At 36.5% G+C, this 21,289-nt stretch overlaps 1 long non-coding RNA gene across 2 annotated transcripts in view; it reads left to right on the top strand.

Moving 5' to 3' along the window:
- The window catches only part of LOC143658045 (uncharacterized), a 37,238-nt gene that overhangs the window by 2,752 nt on the left and 13,197 nt on the right, over positions 1-21,289 (top strand). The window contains exons 2-3 of one of the 2 annotated variants that reach the window (XR_013163096.1): positions 14,235-14,514; positions 15,110-15,186. This is a non-coding gene — a long non-coding RNA (uncharacterized LOC143658045). Of the gene's footprint in view, positions 1-14,234; positions 14,515-15,109; positions 15,187-21,289 lie in introns of those variants that run through there. The other variant, XR_013163095.1, reaches the window with a different exon arrangement.

Here is a 21,289-nt window from a genome sequence, read left to right on the forward strand (position 1 = left end):
TTAATTTGCTACAGAATTGGACAACCACTTGCCTTCTCGGTTCCCTTCCATCAAAACACATCAAGACCAATTATTTAAGTGGAGTGAAAAGTGGATAGGTGTGAGTTACAGAACTCCGGAATTGCAGAGATAAAAAGGTTCCTCTCGTGGAATGCAGTTATTATTAATATTATTGCCATCATCATTATTTATGCTCCCAGCACACGTAGTGTGAAAATGTGTTATTCACGTAACTGCTAGGCCCTCACCATGTCATTTGCAAAATCACCATGTTCTTCTCACAGAAATGTCACTGAAATGTCATTTTTACAATAGCTGCATTATGAATCTGCTATAACTTGAATTGCTTTACAATGAAAATGCAATTTCTTAGCAATTAAAATTATTCCACCCACCCCAGTCAAATAATAGAAAATCGCCTCCCTGTTGCCTCCAATGTTGCTTGTGGTGCATGGCAGAACACTGCCGATTGCATGGCTTTCCACATGCTGGGAGAGGTCAATGTCTCAGCCATGCCAGTGGTTGCATTATATCATGTGTGGGTTACCATGCTAAACCTGATCTGGACTAGTGTGGCATATTTCTAAAACTTTTACAAGACTGGAAGACTGCCCTCAATCAGATTCTTCCTAAAATGGTCCCTAATCACATATATGTTTGAAGGTATAATAACACTAGATCAAGGTAAATGATGGACAACATCAGTTTTCATTATGGGAAGAAAATAGTTTTATAAATTCAACTCATTACCAGTAAGTCCGCTTAAATCCCCTTCTGATATTAATTGAAAGTTTTCTTCTTAATCACTGCCTCTCAGAAACTGATCACTTGACATGCATGAGTATCATCATAAATAAGAATGTACAAAATGCAAAGCATAATACAAGTAACTGGTAGGCTGCTCATGGAATAAAATTAATAGTGAATACAAGGTCATGTTTGGAGTGACCTATAAAGGCTCATTTCGAAATTCACTTGTTTTCAAGTAAAATCTGACATGGATACCCAAGATGTAAGAGGCTTAAATGGATAGGGCAATGGATAATGTTCAAGTTGAGTGTCTGGGCCCAGACCCCTAGAAATAAAAGAAAATGTGTATTTACAAACAGTCCTAACCAGACTGAAGAAATTAAGAGCAGGAAGGCCATGGAGTAAATAAGCATGTAATTAGCTAAGGTATCATGCATGGGGCAACATGACATTTTGACTTCTCTCCCTGACCCTAACTTGACCTAAGCATTTGGTGTGGTTGGCATTTACTTACAAACTGAAGCAGGTCGTATTAGTGCTTGGGCCAAAGACATAGGACAATGCTTTAAATAGCTGAAGAATCAGGAGAAACGGGATACCACCATTTATGGAACATAAGTTATGGGTATATCCATTCTGGATGTACTAACAATGCATACACAAAAAACATGGAAAATGGGTTCTGTTATCAGGGCCATATCCCCACAGAGGCAAGAGGTATTCTCAAAAGCAAAACTAAACAGACAACCAAAAGTGTATATCATATGACCAACCAATACAAGCAAAGTGTATATTGTAACTACATTTTTAGAAGGAATTTAAAGGTTACTGTGGTAAATACCATTTCACTGAGAAGCTTGATTTTATATAGTGTAAAAGTACATCTGTATTATTAGTGTTTTAAACGAAAATATGTTTAATGCCTAAGGGAGGTATATTAGCTAATAAAAAATGGATTTTTCTGCATTTCTCAAAGAATTTTCTACTATTTCTCAGTTGTTTTCCAGAAGCAAAGGAAGTACAAGAAAGAAAGAAGGGAAGGGAGGAAAGGAGGGAGGAAGGAAGAAAGGAAGGGAGAAAGGAAGGAAGGAAGGAAGGAAGGAAGGAAGGAAGGAAGGAAGGAAGGAAGGAAGGAAGGAAGGTTGGTTTGAAACAAGATTGAGAGGGCCCACTGAGCACCAAGCAGAATAAATAAAAATAATTTTTAAAATACCTGAAAACAAAAAGTGAAGCTTTAGAACTCAAAAATAAAGCTTCTATAGGCAGGTCTGAGGAGATAAAAATAGAAACAAAATTATACTGTTCTGAGTTCTTGTTGGCAATAGCAGATGCTGGAAGAGAATATACGGTTAAAATCATTAAAGCAAATTATTTTGAACATCAAGTCCTATATCTAGCAAAACTAATATTCAGTAGAAGAACAAAATAAAAAAATTGTTTCTTCTATAGACCCCCTAAGGAAAAAGAAAGTATTAAAAATGTATTCCAGCAAAATGAAAAATGAGCCCTCCAAAAAGATGAAGATGTTAAAAACCAATCACATGCCTACTTAAATCAAAAGACATTTTTGTATATACTGAAAAAATAATAATTAACAACCTGAAACTAAAGTCCCAGACTATTTCAACATGGGAGAGGTGGTAATAAAGTATCTGACTTAACTTTTTATATAGCTCCACTACTTTCCCTTTCCCTTCTGGCCCATATCTGGGCAAGCTGATTGAAAAGTTCAGTTGTTTTCTCCTCTGACTCTGGCAGGAAGTTCAAACCACATAAACTCCTGCCAATGCACAGGAACCTTCACTCCGGCCCTAACCCTTAACGACAATAATAGCTAAACCATTCTCCTTTCCCTGCTTTTTCAAGCCATTTTGGACCAGCTCTGGAGCCCACTCTGATCCCCCTACAAACATATCTTGGAGGTCATATGGTGTCAAACATGACATATAAATCAAATTCTGGGTGGAGGATCTATCACAACTCTGAAGGGTTAATGTGGAGAAAGGACGGGTAAGTGAAAAAATACAGATACATGTTTACTCAAGAGATTGATTTTCAAAATCAGCACATTTAAACTACAAATATTGCTAAAGAAAACCCAGGAAAATAAAATTTATCAATTCAATACTAGTAGAGAAAAAAATGGAATGAAGATAATTTGTTCAATTCAAAAAAGAAAGAAATTAAAAAATAAATAATAAGAAAGACTTGTATGGATTATTTGTATGGGTTCCATCTGAAATCCATACCAAACTGTGAAATATGTTCTATAACAATTTGTTAAAATGTACTTAGAAATTTCTTGCTTTCACAATAAAAAATGTTAAAAAAGAAAGATTTATACCAAAAGATTTAAGAACAAATCCATAACACAATAACTGTGAATGAATCAAAATTTCTGTTGACAAATAGTGATTCTTTGGCTGAGATAAAAAGAAAATCTAGCTTAGACTGATAGATACCAATAAAAGCAAATTATATTTTAAAGTTCAAAGATAAATGATGGAAACAGATATTCTACAGCAAATATTAGCAGGAAGAAAACAATATGGTAATATTAATATTTTATGAAATACAATTTAATAGGAAAGGCTTAAAGGATATATAAAGATACTTCATCTTGACATAAGGTATATTAAATGAAAAATATGACAGTCATAAATATTTAAGCACATAACAGCAAAATTTCACATTACATTTCTAACACAGTTTGACAAAGAAGTTTGATGCAAGGGCATTAGAGCCAATCAACCCGAGTTAAAATGCCAGCCCTGCCACTTGGTGGATTGAGACTTGGGTCATGTCATCTCACATTCAGTGACTCAGTTTCTGTACTGAAAAATGAGAGCAATAATAACCCCACTACATGGAGCTGTCATGAGGATTAAATGAGTGAAAATGTTGGAAGTGGATGGATGGATAGAGATATCTGGAACAGCACATCAAATTGTATTCAGGGATTACCCATAAACTATAAAGTAAGAAACAGATGAAGATTAGGGTCACTAACATTTTTTTACTTCATACATGTTCAAACTTCTATATCAAGAACATTTCTCTTTTATTTATTTATTTCAAAAAGCAATAAAAGTTTGTAGAGAATAGTCTCTGGGTCAATGAAAGGGAATCAGACATCACTCTTCTAAAGAGTGCACTCTCACCTAAAACCACAAGATTCAAAGGGCCAAGATACCGATCTCTGCAGCTCTGGCAAAAGTCCTTTTACCATGTACTGTATACAATGAAGAAAAACTGCTAATTGTTTCCTTTTTCTTCAATGCTCTGGTTAAAAGTCCTCTCTCCCCGAAACTTTCACAGAGATGGCCCTAGATTTTGAGGAAAGAGTCAAGTAAAATCAAAGCTGTCTTATATGAAATGAAGAAAACTCAATTCTGACATAATACAAAGGAATCTGCCACAAATATCTTCCTTTAGAATTAGGTAAGATCTGTGGGATGACAGCCGCACTGGGGGTGGAAGAAACTGCACTAAGAGAATGGAAATTTGGGGAAAAAGCCTTATGTTTGTGGATGTAAGAGAACAGGGAATTAAGATTTCCACAGAATCAAAAATAACTGATTCAAAATCAGTAGTGTAGGGCAATCCAACAACCAAGGTTTTGGAGAATTTGAAGGAAGAAACAGAAAGAACTGAGTAAGCTCCAAAATTTTTATAAGGGAGGGTTTAGAATATTTAGGGATGGCAATCTGGTTGAAAGGGGAGGCCAAGAGATTTATCTTGAAGCTGTGTTTGCAGAGCAAGCACATGGCTTTTAATTAGATTTGTGTTTATTTTTAGCATATTAGGGGTGAGTTTAATGGTGATGTGTGTGTGTGTGTGTGTGTGTGTGTGTGTGTGTGTTTGGTAGGGGGAGGATGTGGTGGACACTGCTTTCTCAAGCCAATCCTTGGCTGTGCAAATGAGATGGAAGGTAATATATTGCTAAGATCAATGCTTTTGCTATTTTAAATATATACTATGTCTGGTATATAGTGAAAAAAATTAAATGAAGAAGTCAGTGGTAACAAGTTGCCATAGATCCCTAAATATAGGCAAGTTTTTTCCCTCAAAACTTACAGAAAAGGAAATCAGTTGATATTAAAGGATAACAAAGTCTCTTATGTTAGAAGCCTGGATTGTTACTATATTTTGAGCAACAATTTCCAGTTTATGGCAAGACATAACCCATAAAATATGTAAATCCAGGGAGGTAAGTCAGTTCAGGAGGCATTAACTTCCTTGAAGGTATCTGCCCATCTCTGGTAGCCCTTAGCCTGGAATTTGATGGGCCAACCACATACATGGCCAGCAGAAGGCAAAACTTGTGATGTTGCAAGACAGAGTGCTGCTTGGTTGAACTAGGGAAAAAAAAAGCTCTCTCAGATCAGAAGAAACCGGGGTCATTGTTAGTTATGCATTTAGATGTTTGCCGAATAGTGAAAGAAAAATACTTCCTCTGAGGGTTTTCAACTATAAGACTACACTTCATTTCCAAAAAGTTCAAGCTGGAAACTTATTTGAAAGCTATCCCAGGTTAGTACTGTCTTCAGGCACAAACATAAATACACATATTCCATGAAAAACATTGTAAACCCAGATGTAAAAAAACCCCTATGTTCCAAGGAGCATGAATCTTTTTACAAAAAGCTAAACACACCAAGCAATAGTAAGCAAATACAAAAAAGAAATGTCATAATCAGATCACCAAAGACCACAGATATTGGAATTATCATTTATATAGGATAAAACAAGCCGATTTTTATATGTTTTAAGAAATTTTTAAAAGAAACTAACCAGACAAAATAATAACAATTTATAAAAAAATAACCAAGCAGATTTCAAAAAGGACCAAAAAGACCAGGGGTATACAGTGGGGGGAGGGACAAGAGTTAGGGGGAGGTTTGGATTTTCTATTTGATGAGGGTGTGTTTATTGGGTATCTTTCTCTTGGGAACAATGAAATTATCTAAAATTGAGGTGTTGAAGGACTGTTGACTTGGGACATTATACATGAGGCCCAGTAGATGGAGGTGGCTGAAAGATGCACTACTGAGAAGCAGACTGTTGAACAATGGTATATACATATAATTGAACATTGTGCTGCTTCAAAAAGAATTAAGTTGTGACGCACACAACGATATGAATGAACCTGTGGGACATTTGGTGAGGCAAAATAAGCCAGAAACAAAAAAGCAAATATTATATGATATCATTTAGAAAATACTTATAAGAAAACTGGAACCTAGATTGTAAGCTCTTATAACAGTCACATTTAGTCCGGAGCCGTAATTGTTATTTCTAGATTTTGAGAAGCTGTTTTATACATGTATAACCTGATATTTAGAGATAAGAACAAAGCTGAGCAGGTTGGGATTAAGGTAATTCAGAATACAGGGGTAAGGAAGACATTGTCTGTATTTTAGAACTTCACCAACTCTTTAAGACCAAAGGAAGACCAAACAAACCTATGTTGCCCAGAACATAGGTTTTCTGTAGCACATAATATAACTCAACCTGTCTTTATAGATTATTTAAACAATCCAAACACAAGGAGCACAGAATAAGAATGAGGGACTTTAATCCTGTATAGTTTAATATAATGCCTGGATACATCCCAAAGTATATTAAGCAGATAATCAAAAAGTATTGGCAAAGTCCCTTGAAGGATAGGAGAAAAAATAGGGAACTATTAAACTTTACCACTGGGGAAATCCCTGATATGGTGTCAATCATTAGGGACACACAAATAATAGGCCAAAACCTTGAGCTGAGGCTTGCTCTTATGAAGCTAATGTACACAGTGAAAAAGCTTAGCCTACTTATAGGTATGCCTAAGAGTCACAACCAGAGGACCTCTTTTGTGGCTCAGATGTAGCCTATCTCTCTCAAAGCCCAACTCTGCAAGTGAAACCATTGCCCTCTCCGCTATGTGGGACATGATATCCAGGGGTGAAAGTCTCACTGGTGGGGTGGGAAATGACTAACCAGGGATGAGCCTGGCCCTAGCACCATGAGATCAACAAGGTCATCCTGACCAAAAGGGGGAAAATGTGTAACAAATAGGTATCAGTAGCTGAGAAAGTTCAAATAGATTCAAGAGGCTACTCTGGAGGTTACTCTTATACTAGCTTCAGTTAGACATTGCTACCTGTCATGACTTGCCAAACCCTAACAAAAACCATTGCTAAAGAACACCAAGGGCATTATATAAGATTCTACAAAGTTTCCATGCACTAGGGTAGCTTTCCAGAAACCTGCAACTTCAGATGGGTCCCTGAACCGTGTAAGTTCTGAAATGATATCTGGGCCAGTCTCTTCAGAACATCAACTAGTTCCATTTGCCTATCCAATATTATTGACAGCCCATTCCAAACTGAAAAAGTTAGAATGGGCATAGCGCAAATATCCCTAAAGAGTGGGAAAAAAGATAAAAGTTGATGGTGGAACTATACAGAGAAGGGTTTAACAAATGAGTATGATTGCTGAATCATTATATTGATATTTCTGTTAGTCTCCTGCACCTTAAAGCAACTAGAAATAAAAATCTAAAATTGTGGAATTGTAACTCATACCACACTCTGAAATCTGTTCTACAACTAATTGTTCTGATGTACTTTGAAATTTCTTTTATGTATATGTTATTTTTCACAAAAAAGAAGAAAAAAGAAAACGAGGAATATAACATAGAAGATAGGATTTAACAAATGAGTATAACTGCTCAATCATTATATTGATATTACTTTGATCTCCGATGCCTTGAAGCAGCTAGAAGAAAAAACAAAAAATTGTGGAACTAACCCATACCAAACTTTAAAATCTGTTCTATAACTACTTCTTAAAATGTACTTGGAAATTTATTGCTTTTTTGTATGTATGTTATATTTCACAATAAAAAGAAAAAGGGATGGGATTGTCTCAAAAAAAAAAAAAAAAGGAACCAAATAGAAATTTTTGAAATTAAAAATATGATAATTGAAAAAGAAACCCAGGAAAACAGTTAACCAGTGAATTAGATCTGAGAAGAGAATGAAGGGAGGGATAGTTCAGAAGATATTGTCGAGAATGCAGCCAGAGACAAAGTGATAAGAACTACAGAAAGCAAGGCTTAGGCTCATGGAACATGGAGTAAGAGAATATTATGATAAATAACTAGAGTTCCAGAAGGAGCTAATACTGAAAATGGAGAGAAGTATTCATCCAAGGAACACTGGCTGAGAATTTTCTAAAATGGATCTTTGATACCAGTATCAGATTTGAGAAGCCTATAGACTTTCAACAGAATAAATAAAAATAAATCTGCAATTAAACCTGTCGCAGTAAAAGTACAAAACACTGGAGCTTAAGAGAAGACAATAAAAGCAGCCAAACAGACATCTTCAAAAGAAAATTAATTAGAATTACAGATGATTTCTCAACAGTGACAATGGAAGCCCCCAAAACAGTAGAAAAATATTTACTGCATTGTTAACTCAAAATTGTATAACTAGTTAAATTAACCTTCAAAAACAATGGTGAGATAAAGATGTTTTCAGACATTTTAAAAATGTACAATTTTTTAAATGTGTGATTTTACAATCGTAACTCAAGCCTCTATTGAGATAAGGAACATACCATCTCCCTAGAAAACTCCCTCATGTTCTCTCCAGTCAATCCCCACTCCTGCACCCCTATCCCAGGGCAACCACATTCTGATATTTTTCAACCATAGACTAGTTTTGCCAGCTGTAGACCTTAATACGAAAGGAACCCTACTCTTTCATGCTTTTGATGTGCTCTTTCGTGTAAGGCTTCTTTCACTCAGCATAATGTTTTTGAGATACTTCCACATGGTTGCATGAATTATAGCTCATTCCTTTTCACTGCTGAGTAGTATTCTATTATGTGGAGCATCCGCAGTTTATCCATTTCCTACTGATTCTACCTGAGCTAGTTCCAGTTTGGGGCTATTATGAGCAAACTGCTATACACATACTTATACAAATCTTTTATGGATACTTATTCTTTATAAGATTATAAGAAATATTTACCAAAATTATTGTATTCTTGGCTATAAACCAAGATTTGACAAATCCAATGAAGCAGTATCAGACATACATATTTTCTGAATAACACAATTAAATTTAAGCCAATTAAAATATTTAAAATCCCATATGTTTGTACATATAAACTTATATTTTTAAATAATTCATGGGTTAAAGGAAAAACCATAATGACAATTAGAAAAGTCAAATTATTTAAAAAACCGTATATTAGCTATACAGAGATGCAGCTAAAATTACACTTAAAGGAAAATGTATAGGTTCAAATGCATATATTAGTAAAGAAGAAAAGCTGAAGAGACAAGAGTCCAATTTAAGGAGTAAGACAAGAACCACAGAATAAATTCAAAGAAAGTAGAAGGAAGGAAATGGTAATAATAAGCACAAAAATTATCAAAATAGCAAGCAGATATATCCTAGAAAAGGACAACAAACCCAAAATTTGTTTTTTGGAAAAAGTAATAATATCAACAAACCTCTAGTAAGATTAATTAAGAAAAAGATAAAGATTAAACAAGTACTATTAGTAAAAAAACAGTGAGCATAACTACTGCAAAAATTAACTTTTAATAAAAGGATATAGATAAAATTGTATGATGAATTTAAATAAACTATATAAATTCCAAGTATATGTATGAATATATTCATAATTATACACACTTATGTGAAACTTTTCAAAACTGAGCTAAATGTTCTTTCTGGAGATACATTCTGTGTCAAAACTTCTTTATCCAAATCACAAGTTTATTAGTTACAGTCTTCAGAAATGGAAAATAAGAATAAATAAATTAGAGGAGTTGAACAGGTTGAAAGTGGCAGCTCTTTGTCATCTCCACTTGGTAAAACATTTTCAAATTTGAACAGAGCCTAAGGGCTAAGACTGTGGCCACTGAAATGCAGTGTGGCGGCAAACACCAAATCAAAGCCCTCACACCTTTGCTGAGATTTCTGATCGGATTAAGGTGGCTCTTATAAACCCCCTTCAATCGGACACTATGTCTCAAGGATGAAGAAACTAAGGCAAGATCTCACACAATCCTGATAGGCTCACAGGACTCATAATTGTGTTTAGACTTAGGTCTCAAAAAAAGAAAATAGTGTGCATTGTTTTACATACTTACTGGAATACATTTTTCTGTGTATTTCAAAGAATTTTGCTGCCCAAGTACCAATAGCCTGGATTAAAGCAAAGACAAATGTCCTGAAAGATGTCTATGGTAAACGTGTAGAAATCATCACACTCAATAGCAAAACATTAAAATATTTGTTTTGATATCAGGCAAAGCACATGTATTGGATGCTCTTGTAGACTGTACACAAAGTTTTTTTGAAATGTGAAGAATAAGGATTATAAATGAAGAAGCAAGATTATCATATTTCATAGATAATAGGGCAGTCATCTGAGAAAAATGAGTTCCTTTGTAGTCCTTACATAATTTTTCTTGTCTTTGTGTGCTGAGTGTATACATTAAAAAGCTAAGAAATCTCTAAATGGTTATTAGAATTAAAAAGAGGGTTAAGCAAAGTTGATAAATATAAAATTAACAAAAAAAGCCAATTTTATTTTACCAGTAACAAACAGAAAATACAATTTAGAAGAGATACAATGTAAAATATTAACAAAACAAGTACATAGAAAGAATTATAATATAACATGCATAAGGCTTTTATGTGGACAATTTAAAAATTTGAGAGCCATAAAGAAAATCAAATAAGTGGGAGCATCAATCATGTTCGTAAATAGAAGACAATATTTTTTAAATGGCAATTATCCCAAATCTAATGTATGGGTTAATTGTAGTTCCAACTGGAACCCCAAGAAGGATTTTTGTGGAACTTAGCAAGTAATTTTAAAATTTATAAGAATTGGCAAATAGCCTAGAATAATCAAGGCACTCCTCAGGAAGAGACTAGCCCTATCAGATATCAAGACTAGTTATAAAGTTGCAGTAATAAAGCCAAGATATATTTGTGTGGAGATAGACAGATCACTGATGGGAAGAATTCAAGCCCCAGATGTAAAATTCTACATACATAGAGATCTTGTCTTTGACAGAGCTGCATTGCATATCAGTGGGAAAGAATGGACTACTTAATAAACATTAGAAAAGTTGACAGTCTATTGTAAAAAATAAAATTGTAGCCCCACCTTACACCATCCCCCCAAATCAATTTCAATTGGATTAATGTAAGAAACAAAACTTTAAAACTTTCAGGTGAAATATAGTAGAATATCTTCATGACTTCAATTTGTAAAGAAGGATTTCTTAAACAAGGCAAAAAATTTTTAAAAACTCACCACAAACCCTAATGAAAAAGATCAACAAATTCTACTACATTAAATTACGCTGGTTTGAACTGTTGCGTATTCCAGAAAAGCCATGTTCTTCTAATCCAATCTTGTAGATGCAGATACATTACAGGCGGCCCTTTTGATTTTATTATTTCCGTGGAGTTGTGACCCCGCCCATTCAAGGTGGGTCTTAATTACTTTACTGGAGTTCTTAAAAGCTCACAGACATAGAGAGAGTTCAGAGCTGATATGGAGAACAGAGAGATGAAACGAGACACAAACATTTGGAGATGCTAATCTAAGAGATGAAACCCAGCGTCTTCCCCAGAGAAGCTAAGTGAGGACCCACAGATGCTTAGAGAGAAAGACATTGGAAACAGATGCTGCAAGAGCTGTTTGAAACCAGAACCCAGGAGAGAAGGACAGTAGACATCACCAGGTGCTGTCCCATGTGGCAGAGGAACCCCAGATGCTATTGGCCTTTCTTCAGAGTCAAGATATCTTTCCCTGGATGCCTTAATTCAAACATTTTCATGGTCTTAGGACTGTAAATTTGTAACAATCCATTTCTGGTATATTGCATTCCAGCAGCATTAGCAAACTGAAACGAAAATGAAGAACTTTTTTTCATTTTAAATAAAATAAAAAGTGTGAAAAGGCAACTCAAAAACTGGGTGAAATACAGCAACACAAATAATTGTAAAAGAACTCAATACAAAATATGTAACGACCTCATATGAATGAACATGCCTTTAGAGAAGAAAAACGTATCTTTGCCATAAACATGCAACAATGCTCAACATCCTTAAAAATCAGAGAAATCTAACTTAAGATCTCAGTGAGATACCATTTCACATCCACCATATTAGAATAATAATAATGATGATGATAGTCTCACAATACGAAGTTTTAGCTGGAACATGAAGCAATGTTTTTTCTTGTACATGCATGGTTGGCATATAAAAACGTTGCAATTGCTTTGAGACCCATTTGGAATTGCCTCTAAAGTTAAAGATGCGCATTTCCTATGACCCAACTGTTATATCCCTAGGTAAGTGCCCCGGAAAAATTTTTACACGTGCCCAGGTGACACAAAAAAAACAATTAAAAACCATCTAAATTTCTATCAACAGTAGAAAACATAAGTAAATTTTTAGATATTCATAAAATTAGAGTATACAATAGTGAAAATAAATGAACCTCAGTTATACACATCAATAAGAATAAGTCTCAAAAACTCAATGTTGAACAACAAAGCAAGTAGTAGAAGAATATTTTTGGTATGACTCGTTTATGTAAAACATTAAAACTGACAAAATGCTTAGGAATATATGCACATATAGTAATATTTTAAGGAAAAATTAGAGTATGACTAACGATAAATTCAGGATAGTAGTTCCGTCTGGAAAGAAGGGAGGGAGGTGTATAGATGGAAGGGCACATAGGAGGTTCAGTGACAGGGAATTCTAGATCTTGCACTCAATCAGTGCAAGTACGTTCATTTTATTCTTATTTATTATTATATTTTCAAATTGTACTTACACAGTCTTTCATATTTTTGTTGTAGCTCACAGTTTGTTGACAGGCCATAAAAAAATCGTCGGCTCATGGAGATTACAATGGGGAATCTCCATGGAGATCCTATGGGGAAAATAAGCAAAGTGAACTCCATAACGTGACATGAATAATTACTTCTGGTTTGGGATTAAAATAATAAATATCCATTGATAACATTAAACAGAATTTCAAAAGAATACTAACTATACTATTGGAAAATGGGATTCTGGGAAGAGTAGGGAGGAATGCAGCTGGCCTTGGAGATAGGTTTCCAGCAGGACTCGCCTGCTGTCTTTTTTCTCTGTTTCATGCTAGGCTCCAGGGCTCTTCCTTTACACCAATGTTTTCCAAAAGGCAGGTAATATTACTGAAAACGCCTCCCAGACTTCAACTTTCCAAGCTTCACCACAGAGAGGAATTGAAACACTCTCCCTGGAAACCAAGTTTTGAAAGGTCAGGGAAGAGCCGAAGTCAAATTCCTACTCCCAGAAGGGTGCACGGATGGTTCAGGGTTGGAATGCTCGCCTTCCATGGGGAAAGCCGGGTTCGATTCCTGACCATGTACCAAAAAAAAAATTCCTATCCCTGAGCTCATCAACTGTAAGCAGAGGGGAGGATGGGCAAAGAAAAGGTGGCAACAATTCAAGCCCCTTTGATTGAATAAAGGGAGGTTCCTTCTCATGCTTCAGTCCTCAGCTTAAATATCACCTTCTCACAGGTGCCTCTTCAAACTGCACTAGCTGAAGCGCCCCCTACCCTTCTCATCCTCTCTCATATCACCCCTTTTGTTTCTTTTGCAACAGTCACCACAGTATTCAACTATTTCAATTTTATTTACTAAGTTATCTGTGTGGTAGACATAATAATCACGCTTTTATCCTCACCCCACAAAGATGTTCATACCCTCATCCCTGAAACCTGTGAATACATTACCGAGCTTACCTCACATGGCAAAGAGAACGTTTCAAATGTGATCAAGGTTAGCAGACCTTGAGATGGGGAGATTATACTGGATTATCTGAGTGGGCCCAATTTAATCTCACGAGTCCTTAAAAAACAGGACCTTTCCCAGCTGTGGTCACAGATACGATGATGACAGAGAGGTGACATGGGAAGGCCTTGACCTGCCATTGCTGGCTTTGAAGATGGAGAAAGGGGGCCAGAACCCAGGAATGAGGGTGACCGCTAGAAGATGGAAAAGGCAAGGAAAGGATTTTTCCCCAAAGCCTCCAAAAAGAAAGGCAGCCCTGCTGATAACTTGATTTTACCCATGTCAGATTTCTGACCTACAGAGCTGTAAGATAATCCATTTGTTTTGTTTTAAGCCACTAAGTTTGTGGCAATTTGTTACAGCTGCAATAAGAAACTAGTAGGGCTGGTTATTTTCTTATACCAGAATGTAAGCTTTAGGAGAGCAGGGGGGCAAGTAGGTCTTTTTCATTGTATGATCAGTTTCTAGCACAGTGCCAGGTATGTATGTGCTGAATGAATAAGTAGACAATAAATGAATAAACAAATGAACTGAGAAATCTGTGACTCACATTCAGAAGGTCATCTTGTGGACTTCAAATGAAGTGTTCATCTTCCTCTCACAGGAGTCGTGAATGCAGAGAATCAAATGAAAAATGAAGCCTATGATCTCAAGTACCTCCTTATGGGTCATGAGTGGCATCCTTAATGAAGAAAATGTAAAAAAAAAGGAGACTTCTGCAAAGAAAGAAGAATTATGTCAAGCCAAGAGAAAAATTAAAGATGTTTGTGAATCGTAAAGCTTGGGACAGCACTTATTCTCTATCTGAGCCTTCAGGTGGGATGTTTTCAGTCAGCTGACATTTCCTATTCACTTTCCAGAAGGATCCCACTGTCACAAACTTGGTAAGGTAAAGTACTAGGTCATCCACGTTGACTCCAAACTTGTCTTTTATCTGCTATAGTAAAATTTTATGATTTATACCCATTAATGGAACTAGTAACTTTTCAAGAAGAAAAGTGATGGCATACTCCAAGCAATGTACCCTTTTCAGGCAACTTGGTTTTGATAAGAAAATTCAAATTACTCAACCAGTAATTCACCCTGTCTGTCCCCTTTTAGTGTTCAGAATTGTTCTGTTAAACATGGCAACTCTCCTTATGTGCAATAAGGTAAGAGGTGCACCAGGAAACAAACAAGCCACTGCAAGGAAAGGGTTAAGCAATGCCATCTGAGACAGACTCAGAAAACTGAAATTCTGAAAGTATGGTCCTTGACCATTTTCATTCAAATTTTCTCTTTCACCCCATATCCTTAACCAAAGCATATCTAGATCAGTAATAGCTGATACATAATCTCTTACTCAAAACATGTGCATATGGATTGGCTCTGTATGGTGCTCCAGCCAACCATTGAAACTCCAGGATGGAAAAACCAAACTTCAGCCCAGACAAAGTCCAGGAGCATCCACTGGAAGAAAATCATTATTCCTATTTGCAGATAAACTACATGTCTGAACTGGAGGCCTGCCCTTCACTTCCTTCCCATCCCCAACCTCTGGTGCCACCAAAGAAATCCTTGAATCTTTCTTTCTTCATGATAACTGGAGGTAATTATTTGAATGGAGTTAAATGGGCATAGGTGGTGTTATAGCACATACTAGCTCCCAGTATAGCATCTGCTTCAGATTCTTCAAAGCTTCTTATTTTTACTACAGTTTTCTTTTTTTTCTCTTTATTTTTTGTAGTTTTGTGGTTTTTTTTTTTTTCTCTTCTGTCAAGTCCTTGGAAGAGAGAGAAAATGGGGGTGGAGAGGAAAGGAATTTCCCCAGGCTTCACCAGATGATATTAGGCAGTTACATCTGTTGATATATGATGCCAACGTGTTCATACTTTCTGGACTAGTACTGACCAACAGAACCTTCAGAGAAAATGGAAAAGTCTTAGATTTCCACTAGGTCTTCCCAGAACAACAGCTACTAGTCTCATATGTCTGTTGAGCACCTAAATTGTGGCTACCCTAGTGACTGAATTAAACAAAATTATCAATTTTGTCTCATCTTTATTCTTTGCTTAAATGTAAATAGCCACCTGAAGCTAGTGGCTACCATACAGACTGGTACCTTTCCAGACATTTGATGAGTATTAGAATTCTAGTTCACTTTTTCCTATACCCTGCATTGTACTCAACTTATTTAAGATAAGTCCTTGGCTGTTAGGAGTTTACGTCTCAACAGGTCACATTATTTCAAGCATAATCATTCTCTAGCTCTTTTCCAAGTGTATGCCACCTTGCTTCCTCAGTAACTCTCATTCTTTTTCCGTGGTTATATCCAATTGCTTACACACACACAAACGTACACACAACACAGCAGAACACTAGGTATTGCCAAGAAAGAGGTGCCTATCACTCCTATGTATACTATTTGCTTCTGTAACAAAGACAGTAAGAGAATGGAAAAAGGGAAAATGTGTGATGGCTGGTTTTACAACATTTTCAAGGGTAAATATTAGGGAAACTTTATAAATACAGTGCAGTGTGTACATGTAGAGACGTGAGATGCAGCTCACTACAGAGTATTTTGACAATGACAGTGCTTTATCCAAAATGAACTGTGTAATGAAGTATTATAATGAACAAGGGAAGGCAATGCGAAAACAGAACTGGAGAATTTTGCAAGCTTCAGGCTTTTAATAACTTTGGCGTTTCATGAAACTTTTTTTTTCCCCTCAAGGGATATTTTTCTTTCCTGAAGCCATTGTTGGTTGAGTGAAAATTTAATAAATAACTTGCTTTTATTCCTAAGTAGAAGGCTGGCCTGTGTAACTAATAAGGACTATTGTTTGACAGTCTTGCTGGCTGTCTATCTATCATAGAAATAAAGATGGTGATATGCTGCTCTGAATCCAACCAGATACAAAACCTCCCATCAAAAGTTAAGGTTGCATTTCTAAATTTAGTATACACCATTTTTCAAATGTGAACACTAACAAAAATAATTTCCTTACAGAAAAATGTTCCTTAGAAGGACATGAGAACCATCATGCTTTTCTGGTGGTCCCTTCCTGTTGAAGACTAAAAAGCAACATCAAGGAACAACCTATTAGGAAGCATGGTGGGCATTTGCCATGATCCTTCAAAAGTAGGGCATAACCCCAATATCCCTTTAGTAATGCTATGGTTTCCTTAGGAAACAGATCTGAGATAAGGGTTGAAGCACATGGTTTATTTGGGAGCTACAGGGACACTGGAATGCCAGTGGGCAGGTGCTGCAGGGAAACAAAAGCAACCAAGAGAGAGCATTATTAAACCAGCTACCACAGTAAGTGGCTGAAGCACAATCCCACAGAAATTAAGCTGGATGCACCGTAAATTACTGGTCAAAGGACAAGGGAGCTGGGATATTTGTACTCCCATAGCTATTCGTCAATGGTTAAAGAATGTCCCAGAAGAGACGTTAGTTTACCTAAGGTAAAATGGATTCTAGTGACCCAAGGGCAGTCCTCTAACAAAGACTCAAGTGTTGACTTTTGGAAGTTAGGAGGTGCTCTGAGGATATATGGATAGAGGATTAACAGAATCTATAACACAAGAAGTATATGAGATGGAATCGTCTCAGGATAAAGAATGATAATTTAATAATAATTTTCTTTATTCTGAATATTCTATTTTCTAACTTCAAAAGTGAATATAGTCTAGGATTTAGTAAATTATGTCACATTCAGTCCAAGATTTCAATAACAACCTACCCCCAAATCAATATTTCTGAGCTTAAAAGGACTAGTTTTTAAAATTATTATTTTGTATGGGAGTCACTCTATGTCCTGCAATGTTTTAGCCACATAATTCTTCCTAATTTGCTCAATTTTTTCTTTATATAGAATTAATCTTAATTTTTGAAATATCTCACTTTTGTATCTATTAATCAATGTATCCTATATTGAAAAGGCAAGAGAACTCACTGGTACTCCAAATGGGAAACTCTCAGAGCACTAAGAAATTTCAGGATAAAGGATGTGAAGAACATGAAACTTTTATCTGTTAGGTGCATAAATTGACTTAGTGTATTTAAAACATAAAATGATTAAACAGTAAAACCCCAAATGGCTTCTCTCAAGCAGATGCAAAATTATAATTAATAGATCTACCTGTCATAGATCATACTTAACAAAGAAGTGTCTCTCTCACACACAGAAATCCAGAAGTTTATGCAATATTGAAGGTGACCAATCTGAATCAAGCCACCAAGCTCTACCCATGAGGATAAGACAAATTTGGTGGAGGGTGACCCGTAATGATGAGGCATGGTAGGAGAGAGGACAGGGTCTTGTTTTCGCCCCAACTCTGAGAACCATGCACAGACTTACAGAGAAGAAGAAAGGAACAAGATACATAAGGAGTCAGGAAGCAGAACCAAGATGGAGGTTCTGCTTCCTGAACCAAGATGGAGGCTAGCAAGACAAACCCAAGCTTCCAATGGGCACAGGCATTGCTTGAGGCATGGTCAGGAACGTAGGAGAGGAAGAGGCCAGAGTGAGGATCTTCCTGAGGGATAAAAAGGCAAAGAGAAAATATGGAAGGGGAAAGAACTAGGAGGAATATGTTCTGCACACAGTCTCAAATTAGTTCAGGTTGTCCTCTGGGAATGGGGGTTTGATCTTGGCACACCCTTCTAGTCAGAAGCATTTCTTCATATAAACTTACTAAGAAGAAGACATATTTGCACGTGTTAACCAGCATTCTAAACAACAAGGCTAACTCAACATTGTATTCCTGACTTCTAGCTGGAATGTAGGACTTACAGTATATTGGGGGTTTGGTTCATTTGGTTAATATTTAATGAAAAAAAAAAACAGTACATATTCATTGTAGAAAGATTGGAGCATACAGAAAACTAAAGAAGGACCTCAAAGTCTCTTCCAATCCAACTTCTCAGAAATGTTTATATGTTTTCGTTTTATGTAGGAAGCCTGTTTTTATTACACTCTACTTGACAAGGAGTTTGGTAATATCAGTGGTAGAAAATAGTATAAACAAATAAAGGTGAGAAAACAAGTTCTATATGAAGATGCTCATGGGAGAATGGGAAGAAATATTTGAAAATTGGCATCTATAGGTATAGCTCCAAGAGTGCAAGTACACTCATTTAAATGCAGGTACACTCATTTAAGTTTCCTGGATGCTGAAACAAATACCATGCAATGGGTTGGCTTAAACCAAGGGAATGTCTTGGCTCATGGTTTTGAAGCTAGGAGAAATCCAACATCGATGTATCATCAAGTCAATGCTTTCACCCAGAAGACTGTGGTGTTCCTTCTGTAATAGGATTAAGACCCATTCTGAGTCAGTTGGGTCACACCTTAATTGAAGTAACCTCATCACACCTACAAAAATGGATTAAATGTGGTAAAAATTGCCTTATTTTCTAGATCCTTCTGTGACTTCCTTATGAGCTTCTTCATTGCTTCTGATGCCTTGATGAACAGGAATATACTTCCACTGAATATCCATTCCTTGGGCAACTTGATCAGTATTCTTGCAAACTTATCTCTTCTGGAGCTCATTTTCCATCTATTCTCTTTCCAGTTACCAATCCGTTCTGTAATGCCTTGGATGACAAGCTTGTTATCCATTCCAACAATGAGTTTATCTATGTTTTGGTTTTTCGCTCATTCAATTACTGTGTGGGCTGCATGCAGTTCTGCTCTTTGGTTTGTCTGCCCATCCCGAAACCTGTTCAATTACATTTAAAGTATTGCTACTTTCCCAATAACCCCCAAATTCTGCTTGTGCACCACCTCTCTATTTTTGCAGCTTCCGTCTACATAAACACTTGGAGTATGTTCTCAGTTCCTACCAGAACCCTGTGCATGCCAATCCTGGGAGTGCATGTTGGTCTTTTCTGATAAGATCACTCAGGGTTGTCCCAAATGTCCAGTCGGGGGTGGGGGAAGGGGTGTTAATGGTCTTCCATGTTAAGTAGTTTTAACCAAAAATTATATATAATACAATATGCACTGTTTTGTAACTTTTTAACTTAATACTTCACACTGTTATTTCACTGGACCTACACTGTGTTCATTTGTGAGAAATATTTCTGAGAATATAGTATTTATGGTGTCACCACCACCAGCACAACATACACAAAACATATGAAAGAGTGAAATATTGGTTTGTGTGGATAGCTTCACTCCCTAACACATCAGCTAACGTGACTGGTGCCATACAATGTTAACATTTCAATGTATGTGCCAGTCAGTATCCCTGCAGGAAATACCTTGCACATTCAAATTAGGACATTTTGAGGAAGATTTAGTAAAGCGTGCAGGGAAACTACCAGTACCCAGGAGGTAGTAACAGCAGGGGCTACTATGGCCCTTAGCCCTGAAGGGCAGAGGGAAGGGAGCAATGGAAGAAGAAGCATCACATGCAGAGGGCCACCTTGACAGGACCTGTGGCCTGGATCCAGGGAGACAGCCAGCTCAAAGCAACCTACAGGGAGCAGGGAGAAAACATCCACCAACCCCGTTCTTGTTTGACATCCTACCAGCAACTTCCCTCCCCACCACTGGCTGAACCCACCCAGAAATCAGAGGTCAACGACACTCTCTGAGGTAGTCCAAACAAGCCATCTTTCTGTGGACAAAAGCAGAAAGGAGAAAGGTAATGAGTAGAAGCTCCAGTGTTTAAGAGGCACATCTCCGGTCTGTACATTCTGATTAGCAGAATCTGTCTTTCTATCTTTTGCTCATTTAATCATTTGCTTCTTCATTATGAATTCAAACATTATGCTTATATTAGTAAGAAATGGAGTTGGGTGGAGGAGAGTAACCTAACTATCCAGTGATAGGGGATTGTTAAACAAATTTGGGGACAAATATGGAGCTCTACATGGGAAGTAATATTTGTATGTCATTCAAATAATTATGCCAAGTCTCTTTTTCACTTAGAAGGAATTGATTCAAACTGTAAGGATTTGAACCATGGACCTAAAAGTGGAAAACATTTCATTCAAATAAGTTTTCTAAGTGCCTGTGTTGGTTGCTTTTTTTTTTTTGCATGGGCAGGCACCAGGAATCGAACCCGGGTCTTCAACATGGCAGGTGAGAACTCTGCCTGCTGAGCCAACGTGGCCTGACCTGTCAATTGCTTTTTAATCTCTTAGGTTTGCAAAATATTCCCTACAGTTTGATTCAGAGTTCCAGTTTAATTATGACTCCCTCCTTTTCATTCTGGCAGTCAATATATAGATTTGATATCAGGGAAGGCTATTTGAGCATAGGTATTAGAAACAAATAGCAGACCTGGGCTTAAGCCATTACAGAATAAAGATAAAAGCCAACTTTTCTATTGATTCTTTGTATCTAGTTATTTTTTTCCCCTGCTTTACAGTTTTTTATCAAGATTTTTTTTACAGTAAACAGCTAACATAGGTGTCAAATTATTAGCCATCGCTTAATACAATAGCAGAGTATATGCACATAGCACACATAAAACAATATGTCTGCAGCTGCACAAATGAAAGTAAATTTGATTCTATTTAACCAGTTGATTTTCAGGGAGAATAAATGACACCTCCCTCTGTTCTAGGTCACAATGACCTTGATAAGTCCCCAAGCCAAAATGGCTTCCAATCGTTCTTTGTACCAAACTGAATCAATCAGCCACATTACTCGTTAC

Source organism: Tamandua tetradactyla, chromosome 15, assembly GCF_023851605.1.
Source record: "Tamandua tetradactyla isolate mTamTet1 chromosome 15, mTamTet1.pri, whole genome shotgun sequence".
Taxonomy (NCBI): domain Eukaryota; kingdom Metazoa; phylum Chordata; class Mammalia; order Pilosa; family Myrmecophagidae; genus Tamandua; species Tamandua tetradactyla.